Raw genomic sequence first — 12,432 nt, forward strand, 5'->3', positions numbered from 1 at the left:
TAAATACTCTGTGCTCTGGAACCTCCAGAATGGATTATTGCAACACACTCTATATGGGGCTGCCCTTGAAGACAACTTAGAAACTTTAGCTGGTCCAAAATGCAGCAGCAGGATTATTGGCTTGGGTTCCATTTAGAACTCATATAACGCTTATTTTAAAACAGCTGCACACTGGTAGCCAGTTCGTTTCCAGGCCCAGTTCAAGGTGCTCACGTTGGTGTTTAAAGCCCTAGATGACTTAGGCCCAAAATATCTGAAAAGATTATTTCCATCCATACCGACCCTCAGATGTTAAATTCTGCAGAGAGGGCTCTCTTGATAGTTCTGCCACCCTCAGAGTGCAGGGAATGTTATCCACACCTGTCAACATGGCCGTACTATAGTGGTTGTTACTTCTCCCATGCTGCCACCTTTCCAGGGACCATATTCAACTTGCAGGATTTATTTGAATAATTGTATTTTTTACATTTATATCCTGTGTTTTATCCAATGAGCTCAAGGCAGCTTACATAGTCCCCTCCCTCCAATTTTATTCTCACCACAACCCTGTGAGGCAGGTTAGGGTGACAAACAGTGACTCAGCAGGTCATGCTTTTGACCAATCACCCTCTCTCAGCCTAAACTACCTGACAGGTTGCTGTGAGGGTAAGACAAAGGTGGGGAGAGCACCTTGTATGCCACTCTCAGCTTTTTGGAGGAAGGATGGAACAGAAATGTAAATACAGTAATACCTCAGTTAACAAAGTAGAAGCGTTCCTGGACATTTCTTTAACAGAAACTTCAGTACCAGAGGTAGGAATAACATGGAAAGAATATGGATAGGTTTCTACACCCATTCATAGCTGGTGTGGGCAGCTTCAACAGGAGCTTTCAAGGGTGCCTACCCAGCACCCACCCACTTACCCTCCTTCTCCCTCCCCTCCTTCTCCTCCTCTGAATCATATTGGATCTTTCACTCCCCAGCCCTGGGAGAAAACAAGAGAGCCCTGAGAAAACAAGAGATCTCTGCTAATGCAAAGCTCAGGCTCATCAGTTTCACCTTAAAGCAAAGGCACAGTCTTGAATGTTTATCCATAGCAAACCAAAACTAGACAGTTTCACCTTTTTTAAAAAGCCATCCATAAAAGGAGCTTGTTCCTGAAGGATTAGTTAAGGGAGGTTTTACTGAAATAATTTGATTGGGGGTGGCTGCTATTTTTGAATATCAGTGAGAAATAAATTAAATGCATTGGCCTATACTGTGGGGTGGACTGAATGAACAGCATACGTTGGCAAACCACGTTGCTGTTCTCAGTACACTATCTCTCAAGACATTGCGATCTGACCAGTGGAAAAACAGGATGTGGTTAACTTTATGGCTGTAAACGATACTGACATCTGTAGTGGTTAAATAACTGCCTGCATATTGCCACGTAGATAATGCTGTTGTACTATGTATGTACGTGATGTTATACAATAGTTAAAGGTCATAGGCTGTTTATGGAGAGAAAATAATCCACGCCTCCAGGCGGAGGTAAAATAAAAGCGGAGACCAGAATTACGAGGGGGGCTCCGAAATTGAACTCTGGTCTCACCGTGTCTCACTGTGTCGTGATATCTACATCTGGTGACCCCGACGTGATTCAGAACAAACACCCTCGTACCCACTGGCAGGATCAGCCAACGGTGCACCTCAGCGTACAGCTCCCATTCGTGAGTATGGGGGGGGAATTGTCAGCTCAGCAGAAGGTTCATGCACAAGAGCTACAAAAAATTTTAAAACAGGATACCTCAGCTTTTATAAGTCGTTCTCACATTGAATCATTGTTAAAAACAATTCAATGTCAATGTCCATGGTATCCAGAGCAAGGATCACTACGTCAGTCAGATTGGATAAAGATAGGGAGAAAATTACATGAAGAACCAAGAGCACCTATTCACCATCTCTTATTATGGCAAAAGTGTGCTGAGGCCATTAGTCATTTAGGGATAAAAGAGACATCGCTGTTTGCCAATTCTGACCAGAAAACTCCTCTTTATCCCCAACTTTCTTTACCTACACCTGAAAAGGATATTGAGAAATTTGTAAATGCTCCTCCATATAGCCCTCCAGTCCAACAAGAACAGGTTACTGGGAAGGTTAAAGCAGCCATAGCTCAGGCTGCAGCCTCAGGATTATTATCTATGGAAGAAATGGGAGACTGGGAGGGTACAATTTCAGCTTTTCCCGTTACATATCAGCCAGATCCTAATAATGCTAATAATCGCATAGCAACTTGGACAGCTCTTCCGTTTTCTGTTATTAGAGAAATAAATAAGGCAGTAAGAGAATATGGGATTACGGCTAATTATGTACAAGGGATGTTGGAAGGAGTAGCTACTGGATATAACATGATCCCTCAAGATTGGAAGGATCTCTTTAGGATGATTTTGACTCCTTCGCAATATGTAGTTTGGGACCAAGAATTTAGACATGCTGCTATAGCAGCTGGGGATGCTAATATCATTCCCGAGCAAATTTATGGGTCAGGTAATTTTGCTACCATAGCACAACAAGGGGTATTGCCTGAAGCCGCATTTCATCGAACTGCTGAGTGTATACAGAAAGCATTTAAAAAGGTGCCTGCTGGGAAAGAACCCTTACGTTCTTTTACGAATGTACGGCAGCAAGCAACAGAGCCCTATTTTCAGTTTGTTGACCGTTTGAAAGAGGCTCTGACACGGCAGGTTGATAACCCTCAGGCACAAGGGGAATTATTGTTAAAATTAGCTTACGAGAATTCTAACACAGACTGTAAAAAGATTTTGAAAAACATTATTCATAGACCGCAATATGAATTGGGAGACATGATTCAAGCTTGTGCAGAGGTAGGTACACATGTTCATGCCATGACATTGTTAGCTGGGGCATTAAGACAGGGTAACAAACCTACAGGCAATTGTTTTAATTGTCAAAAGCCTGGTCATTTCAGAAGGGAATGTCGGGCTCCTGGCGGAGGAGCATTTAAAGGTGGGGGCACTGTTACAAACCGGCCAAAGAAAATCTGTCCGAAATGTAAAAAGGGTTATCATTGGGCTAATCAGTGTCGTTCAGCTCCCATTACCAATACCAATGTGTCTTCCCGTCCTATTGAGGGAAACTGAACTTGGGGCAGGCTTCCAGCCCCGAATCTCAAGGAAGTGTACCCACCCCTGCTACTCAAGGAAGCGCTGGAATTGATTTAATACATGCAGAGTCAAAAGATGTTCCTTTGCCTGGAGCAGTTCTTTTAATGCCTACCACACTCACTGGCCCTTTACCAGAAGGCACCGTAGGCCTTGTACTACCGCGATCCTCTGCTTCCAAGAATAATATAATGGTGGTACCTGGTGTTATTGATTCTGATTATCAGGGAATTATTTATATTCAGTATTGGAGTCACCTTCCCCTTCAGTTGAAGAAGGGAGATTCTTTTGCGCAACTATTGTTATTGCCATATCGTCTTTTCACATCGAACACTTCCTCCCAAAAACGTACTGGTGGATTCGGATCTACAAGGACGAAATCGCCGAGTGTGAGTATTTCAGGTAATCCTTTCCATCCACAGGTAGCTGCAGTACTGGCAGAAGTGACCAGGGAGAAACCGGTTCGTAAGTATTGTTTAAACAATGTTATTTTTGAAGGTATTATAGATTCTGGGGCAGATGTCACAGTAATTGCTGAACATAACTGGCCATCCTCTTGGCCAGTAGAAGTGGCCCCTTCTGTGTGGGGAGTGGGCGGAGCTCAGGATTCAAAACGGAGTAAGGATTGGATACAAGTTGTTGCTCTTGATGGTGATCGTATAGCCCACATTCGCCCTTGTATTTTGGACATTTCAGTAAATCTGTGGGGAAGGGATTTACTGGAGCAATTCCAGACCACCATTGTTATTAATGATTAGCCAACAAAAGGCAGCTCTTCCTTTACAATGGAAGACAGACATACCCATTTGGGTAGAACAATGGCCCTTACCCAAAGAAAAATTAGAAGCTCTGCACCAACTGGTAAAGGAGCAACTGGAAGCTGATCATATAGCAGAAAGTAATAGCCCTTATAACACCCCAGTGTTTGTGATTAAAAAGAAATCTGGAAAGTGGAGGCTCTTATTCGCAGTCATCAACCTTTCCCAGGATTGTTAACAGAAGGTAATCAATATGCTGATCAGGCTCTTCGTGCCCTCCTTTGCACACCCATAGAAAGTCATGCCCTTCATCATCAAAATGCTAAAGCACTCCAGAAGCAATTCCATCTTACTGCCCAGGAAGCCTCTGCCATTATTCAACAATGTCCCCAATGCACACAGTTAACTCTATCCCCAGAACCAGGAGTGAACCCACGAGGTCTCATAGTTAACCAGTTGTGGCAAATGGATGTTACACATTTTCCTACTTTCTCCCCATGGAAGTATTTGCATGTTACAGTAGATACATATTCCGGATACATATGGGTAACTCCTCAGAAAGGGGAAAAAACTAAGAATGTTATTAATCATGTCATTCGTTCTATTGCCATCATGGGCCAACCTCAGACGATAAAAACTGATAATGGTCCTGCATATGTTTCACAGCAATTTGCACAGTTTTGCACTAAGTGGTCCATTACACATTTGTTTGGTATTCCTTATAATTCTACAGGTCAAGCTGTCGTCGAACGTACCAATCGTACCCTTAAAGAGCATTTGCTTAAACAAAAACAAAAAGGAGGAGTACCACTGGGATTGGCCACCAAAGAGGAGTGGCTGGCACAAGTGTTGTTTACCATTAATCATTTAAATTTGTCTCAATCTCCCAATACTCATTTTTCCTTTTCTACTCGAGCGCAGCGGCATTTTCAGCAGTCGGAGTCTCTACCTGCCCCGCGGGTGCAGTTTCGGCAACTACCAAATCCAGAGTGGAAAGGCCCAGTTCCGCTTATAACGTGGGGTCGAGGTTACGCGGCTGTGTCTACGCCTGACGGTCCTGTGTGGGTACCTGCTAGGTGTATCCGGCCCTGGAAAGACGATGTCCTGGCACGATAATCTTAAGAATCCCATCCCTAATTTTTCTCTGCAACTTCAGGATACTGGGATGTCTTCCAGGAAGCGTGGTCGGAATGTTCCGCAACCTCCCGTGACTTGGGGCCAAATAAAGAACTTAGCAACACAAGCAGAAAAAGCAATGGAACAAGCCGGGGTGGACAAGACAACTGAGAATACCATTCTTGCTTTAATTGCGTCTTTAAATACAAATTCTATTTTTGTACTTTGCATTTGTTGGATTTTAGGAAGCGCCGGGGCTGACAGGTTGGGGCAGGAGTTGGGGATGCGGTTTCAACACAATATCTGGGTTCAGTTAGCAAGAATGACAAATGTGAGTGACTTTTGCATGACTGAACATGTACAGGAAATGGGTATGTTGGGAACATGTTTAATACCCGTATGCAAAGCACCTGGGGATATTGGGAACATTACAGGACTTGGGCGGTTCATGAATACTTCAGAGATTAAATATCATACTGTTTCGAATTGGGGAACTCCAACCTTCCAGCTGCCTGTTAATGCTTTTCAATTATTTACATCACATGTTGCAAATTCCATTAATAATACGTGTGCTCGGATGGTTAATTGTAGTCGACATAAGGTGCAGAAGGGATATTTCTGATACCATCTGTTGCCTGAGTCGACTGGTTCCCATTTTCCTTCATAAAAGGGAGTTGCTAGCCCAACGTAGGAATTGCTTAATAAAGCAGAAAGTGTATCACTAGCCATCTCCCTTGTTGGACTTCCTGCATTGGCAGTAAGTAACAGCAATCAATTACATAAATTAGCCTGTAATTATGTTAAGATGATAAATGCCACCTCTCGAGCCATTGCTTTGTTAAATGAAGAGCAGGGTATATTAAGACAAGCTATCTTGGATAATCGTGCAGCTATAGATTACCTGCTATTACAACATCAGTTGGGGTGCGAAACTATAAAGAATATGTGCTGTTTTAATTTAACTGACAACAGTTTTGAAATCAGAACACAGGTAAAAAACTTGAAGGATCTAGCTAATAACATTTTGCAGGACGCCCCTACAACTTGGTGGCAGTGGCTTTGGAGTTGGCTGCCCACTGGATGGCTAAGTCAGATTCTTAGATATGCTATTCTTTTACTCATTTTAAGTATAGGCTTATGCTGTTTTTTACAATACCTGTTCCAGACGTGTACACCTGTTGCTCCGCGACCATTACGTAGTAATTACTTTTTGCTAAAAAATAAAAAAGGGGGAGATGTGGGGTGGACTGAATGAACAGCATACGTTGGCAAACCACGTTGCTGTTCTCAGTACACTATCTCTCAAGACATTGCGATCTGACCAGTGGAAAAACAGGATGTGGTTAACTTTATGGCTGTAAACGATACTGACATCTGTAGTGGTTAAATAACTGCCTGCATATTGCCACGTAGATAATGCTGTTGTACTATGTATGTACGTGATGTTATACAATAGTTAAAGGTCATAGGCTGTTTATGGAGAGAAAATAATCCACGCCTCCAGGCGGAGGTAAAATAAAAGCGGAGACCAGAATTACGAGGGGGGCTCCGAAATTGAACTCTGGTCTCACCGTGTCTCACTGTGTCGTGATATCTACACTATACATTTGAGTGGATTCAGCCTTAATGTGAACAATTTATATCTGCAGCCATGGGCCTGCGCAGCATGTGATTCACTCAGCCAAAGATTCTATCAGTCCACAGACTATTCTAGCTAACAACCTGCAAAAACAGGAGGGAGCATGATGTCAAACTTCCATCAAGCTACACTACATGGCTGGTGACATGTATTCAGCTCAGTGGGCCACACATGTTTTGCAAGCCTGGCATACAGCACTGTTTACATATACATTTACACATCCCTGGAATTGCTATGATTTGGTTAGGAACAGAGGAAGCTGCCTTATACAGAGTAAGACCATTTGTCCATCTAATGCAAAGGTGGAGGACCTCAGGCCCAGGAGCCAAATCTGTCCCTCTAGCCTTCTCTATCGGCCCTTGGAGCTCTCCCAGACGTTCCCCTCCCCTGGCTACAGCCTCTCATTAGCCTGCCTGGAATGCTTTTGCTAGAACATGTCCTTGCACAGTGATGATGCCTCTGTCTAGATGCAAAGATGTGGGCAAGGAGAGTGTGTGTGTAGAAACCTCTAACTCTTGCATGGCTAGAAAGCGTAAGACTCGCATCAGTTGCTACACCTGCTTTTGCCTCCAGCCTCGTCTGCCAGGGGCATGCAGCCTCTGGAATGTTCCCCATGAAGGCAGGTGGCCCTCAGGTTAAAAATGTTTCCCTGACCTAGCAATTCCAGCTCAGCATTTTCTACACTGGCAGGCAGCAGCTCTCCAGGGTTTCAAGTGAGAATCTTTCCTACCTATCTGAAGATGCCAAGGACTGGACATGGGGCCTTCTGCATGCAAAGCATATGCTTGCCTGCTGAGTTACTCCACAACTGTGATGCCATTGTTGTTCACAATATTCGCAATATTTATTTATTAATTAATTACATTTATACCCCGCCTTTCTTTTCATGGTAGAAACCCAAGGCGGCTTACATGTGGATCCCAGGTGGTCTCCCATCCAGACACTGACCAGACCTGGGAGCTGGCCTTATGTGCTTTTAGACCATAGCCTGGTCTAAAGCATCTTTTAGAAGCCAAATATAAAGAGAGATAGAGAGCTTATCAGGTTCTTTCATGCATTCAGGAGAAAAGGAGGGCACATGACACTTTTCTTATTTATGGGGTGTGACATGGAAAAGCTTTCTGTATCTGCTAGCATCTGTGTGTGAAAGATACAAGAGACAGAGACAAAGACTACTTTAGTTATGATGACTCAAGAAGAATCAGTATGTTTAGATATTTTAATTGGAAGCTTTCCCCGTTTTAAAAGCAGTTGTAGCATTTTGTCTTTTGCAAACACTCAGAATACCATGCATATATACAGCCTACATAAAGTGTGTGTGTGTGTGTGTGTTATGATTCCAAATCAAAATGATTAATTAATATTTTAAGTATATAAAGGTTTGTTTGTTTAAGTAATTTTAGGATTTTTTTAACACATTAGGAACATCTCCATGTGCTCTTTCCAAGAGAGATGCAGAGGTTGGCCACATGAGAAGGGGTCTTTTCAGTGGTAGCTTCCCACTTGTGGAATGCTCTCCCCGGGGAAGCACGCCTGGTGCCATCATTGACAGTTTTTAGGTGCCAGGCAAAAACATTTTCATTTTTATCTACCCAGGTGTTTGGTTCTTAATTGGGAAGGTAACTAATTCTGTCTATGGCCATTACTAGTATTAGTATTAGTATCTCACCGTACCTCCCAAAAGGAGCCCAGGGTGGCAAACAACAGTAGGTGCTGAAAAGACAACAGAAACAGCATCTGTCTAATTATTTGGGGGAGGGCGATTCCAAAGGGTTGGTGCTACAGCACTTAAAGGCCTGATACTGTGCAGAACTAGGGTTGCCAGGCTCAGGGCCTGAGACTGATCCTCTATCTTTAGGAGAAGAGAAAGTCAGCCAAGTGCAGGTGTTCTTGCAACACTGTAATGGGAAAAACCACACGGTGGAATTCTCCCTTCCCCTGCACAACTTTTAAAGATACAGAAGACATCTTGGTTGCCAGGCCCGGCTTCTAAGAGGTCTTCTGTATCTTTAAAAGTTGTGCAGGGGGAAGGGAGAATTCTACCTTGTGGTTTTTCTAATTACAATGTTGCAAGAACACCTGCACTTGGCTGCCTTTCTCTTCTCCTAAAGATACAGGATCAGTCTCAAGCCCTGAACCTGGTAACCCTATGCAGAACAGACCTCCTGATGAGATGGTATCTGCAGGCAGCCCTCACCTGCAGAGCGCACTGATCAATTGGGTATATAAGGGGTGATTTTTCAGGTATCTTTCTGATCTTTCAGGACTCTTTCTGTGTTCATCATTTTAAGTGGGATGGGTACAATTTGTTCCTTTTATATATATTTCTGGATGAGCACTTTATGTCTTGTTTTATTGCTGTTTTTATATTTTGTTGCAATGTTTTTGTTCTACTTTTATTATGTAAAGTCACTTTGAGACACATGTAAAATGCGACAGATAAATATAATAAATAAATAAAATGAAATACCCATCCCTGTTTATCTTTTCTATTTTGTATCCTTGTGTGCATACTTACTCTGCGGCAGGAGGCAATGATAAAATACTTTCTACATTTGTCTTCTCGACCAGAGGTTTCCACAAAGGACCACCAGTGATCCACAAGCTTCATTCTGATAGTTCACGGCATGTATGCATTAAATATTCATATTTATTTTTAATTGTATTTTATTGCTTCTTTTATTTCTTGTATTTTATATTATTTTACTCTATTACAAATCTGAATTCTGTGCAATGCAATTTGTAATACAACAGAAGAAATAAAAACAGCTATACAAATGCAATTAAAAATCCTACAGCATCTAGCACAGTGCAGTAGAATTGCTACAACAGGCAGAAAAAATCGTTAAGTGCTCTGCCAAGACTCTCCGCAATTTTCAACTGGTGTGGGGGGGAAAATGTTTGGGAACTGAACTGAACTAAACAGCCTGAGGGGGGTGAGGCAGCTGCATTTTTTTTCCTGGTGATGGGCAAATCCCTTAAGGCAAGCTTTGCCAGGGCTGTTTTGATACCTGCAGCTTGGAACTAATCTGTGACCTGCAAGCCCAAACTATCTGAGTTTGCAAACTCATCTGCATTATAAAACAGAGTCACTGGGGATAAACGGAAGAGACAAATGCCCTTCTTTGAATAATCTGTCATTCCATTAGCCTTATGTCATACTATAGGAATGCATGCAAATTCACTTCCACAATTGATCCCGGTATAATTTATGGCTTGGGGAAGGTTGTCTCCAAGACATGAGAATAAATGCCAAAGTCTCCTTGCACATGTAGATAGCAGCTGCTCAGGCTTCTGCTTGAGCACTGTTATATCAAACTGAGAGTGCACAAGTGAAAAAATATATGAACCTTCTATTGATGCAATAGCCTGTGGCTAAATGCAGACAAACGTTATTTGACTTGAGTCAGGCTACTGGTTCATCTATTTTAGAACTATCTCTTGCAACCAGGAGCTTTGGTAAGGAAGCCCTAGATAGATAGATAGATAGATAGATAGATAGATAGATAGATAGATAGATAGATAGATAGATAGATAGACCGCTTAAAGCCTAGATGGCTTCTAAGCAGAGCTTGGAAAAGTTACTTTTTTGAACTACAACTCCCATCAGGCCAATCCAGTGGCCATGCTGGCTGGGGCTGATGGGAGTTGTAGTTCAAAAAAGTAACTTTTCCAAACTCTGCTTCTAAGCAGTTTACGAAACATAAAAACAACATTATGAAAATACAAAATAACTAAAAATACGCCATAACTGAACTACACAATAAAACAATCTCATGAAAAAATAAATGTCCATAATTAAAATATTCAATAAAACAATCCCATTAAAGCAGCACAACAATTAAAACAGTAATTAGAACAGGAGACTCCAGTCAAGAGATCAAGTGATTGTCTGTGTAAACAAGTGCATCTTCAGAAGCTCGCAGGCTGCCAATATGGATGGAGCCTTTCATATTTCAGCAAGGAGTGCATTCTACAACACTGGTGCCACCAGTGAAAAAGCATCACCACAAGCTGAGAATCATAAGGCTGTGGCAAGACTATACATATATTTTTATATATTTACTTACAGAGCAACTGGATGCAAAGTGCAGTGACAGTGAGACCCTGACCACACAGCATCTCAGGCCACAGCTGCACTATACATTTAAAGCAGTATTATACCACTTTAAACAGTCATGGTTTCTCCCAAAGAATCCTGGGAACTGTGGTTTGTTACGGGTGCTGAGACTTGCTAGGAAACCCCTATTCCTTGCACAGAGCTACAGTTCCCTGAGTGGTTTAACAATCAGTCCCTCTTTCCTCTGAAAATTATAGCTCTGTAAGGGGAATAAGGGCATCTTAGCAACTCTTAGCACCCTTTACAAACTACATTTCCCAGGATTCTTTGGAGGAAGCAATGACTGTATAAAGTGGTACTGCTTTAAATGTACAGTGCAGCTGTGGCCTCAATGTAGACAGCCCAATCCTCATACTCCGTACTAGGACCAGAAAAACGTTTTAGCAGAGTGACACCCTAAAGCCCTGACAGCAAGAGCCAGAGTTTATATTTTCCCCTCTGAAAGTTGGCCTAAATTTGCATATTTACATATTTGCAAATTTTATGCATTTTTTTTGTCATGAAACTGGCCCACATCCTGAGTCTGAATGTGGGAACTTATATGTAACAAATCATTACACTAACACTGAATTTTTGCCCAGGTGAGGAGGTTACTTGAATTTGAATCAGAGGACTTCTTGACTAGGGTCTGAGGTGAGGCCTCGTTACCCAGGGCCGCTTGTATACAGATCTTGGAGCCCTCTTCAACAAAACATAGGAATGCCCAATGCCAGCTCTAATGAATGGAAGGCAGCAGCAAGAGACCTCTTGATTGGCCAGACAGTCTGGCCTTCTGGCCTTAGATGGTCAGAATTTCCTGCCATTTGGAAAGGGCATTGAACCTAAGACCTTATGCATGCAAAGCAGATGCTATACCATTGAGCTCTGGCCCTTCCCCAATAGTTTTCTTTCCAATCTGCCAGGATGCTCTAAATGGCCCTGCTAGTATTTTTTTAAACAGCAATAATCTTTGCCATATGGATAGCTGAGATTTCAGCTGTGAAATATTAACATTTATAAGGTGTTGCCAAATGCTCTCAGAGTTGTAGGCAGCACACACAGGGGATTTTAGAAAAGAAAGAAAAGCCCTCTTTTCATCAAGCCAGGAATGAGGGGTCCCAGTGCCCTGGCGGCATCTGTAGAATTTGTCAGGCCAGGCAGTAAAATGCATTGGGCGGCAGGACAAGCGAAGGGAATTTTAAACACAGACTTGTGACCTCATCCACATGACCTAGGTGGCCATTCATAAAGGGTGATCTGTGTTGCAGAGTATGAAGCTCAGAAGTGTGAACACAGCAGAGGCATTAATGGCCCACATGGAAAATAGCGTATTCTGTGTTGGAAGGAAGGAAGTGTATTTTGATCCAAGGTGTTAATGGGCTCACCTTTTCCCCTGCGCAGGAACAGGAATATCTGAAATATATGAAAGCATCTCTAACGATGTGGCATTTCTATTTAGTATGTGCAGGACAGAAAACGTTTCTTTGTGCAGCATGACTTTTTTAAAAAAATGCACATTTTGAAAACAAAGCACCATTTAGTTGGGTGACATGTTATCAGCCCTATTCCTTAAAACTAGGACTGTAAACTGTATTCAGCAGATTAATCAACAAAGCACGTTCACTTGGAAATAAGTACTACTGAGTTTAGTGGCGCTTATTCCAAAGTAGTAAAAA

At 42.4% G+C, this 12,432-nt stretch overlaps 1 long non-coding RNA gene across 1 annotated transcript; it reads left to right on the forward strand.

The window, feature by feature from the left end:
- Positions 1-1,254: 1,254 nt before the first annotated feature.
- On the forward strand, positions 1,255-6,601 carry LOC133384508 (uncharacterized). Its single transcript, XR_009762592.1, has 3 exons — positions 1,255-1,692; positions 3,567-3,609; positions 4,636-6,601. It is a non-coding gene; the product is annotated as an uncharacterized LOC133384508 (long non-coding RNA).
- Positions 6,602-12,432: the final 5,831 nt, after the last annotated feature.

Source organism: Rhineura floridana, chromosome 4 (assembly GCF_030035675.1).
Source record: "Rhineura floridana isolate rRhiFlo1 chromosome 4, rRhiFlo1.hap2, whole genome shotgun sequence".
Taxonomy (NCBI): Eukaryota; Metazoa; Chordata; class Lepidosauria; order Squamata; family Rhineuridae; genus Rhineura; species Rhineura floridana.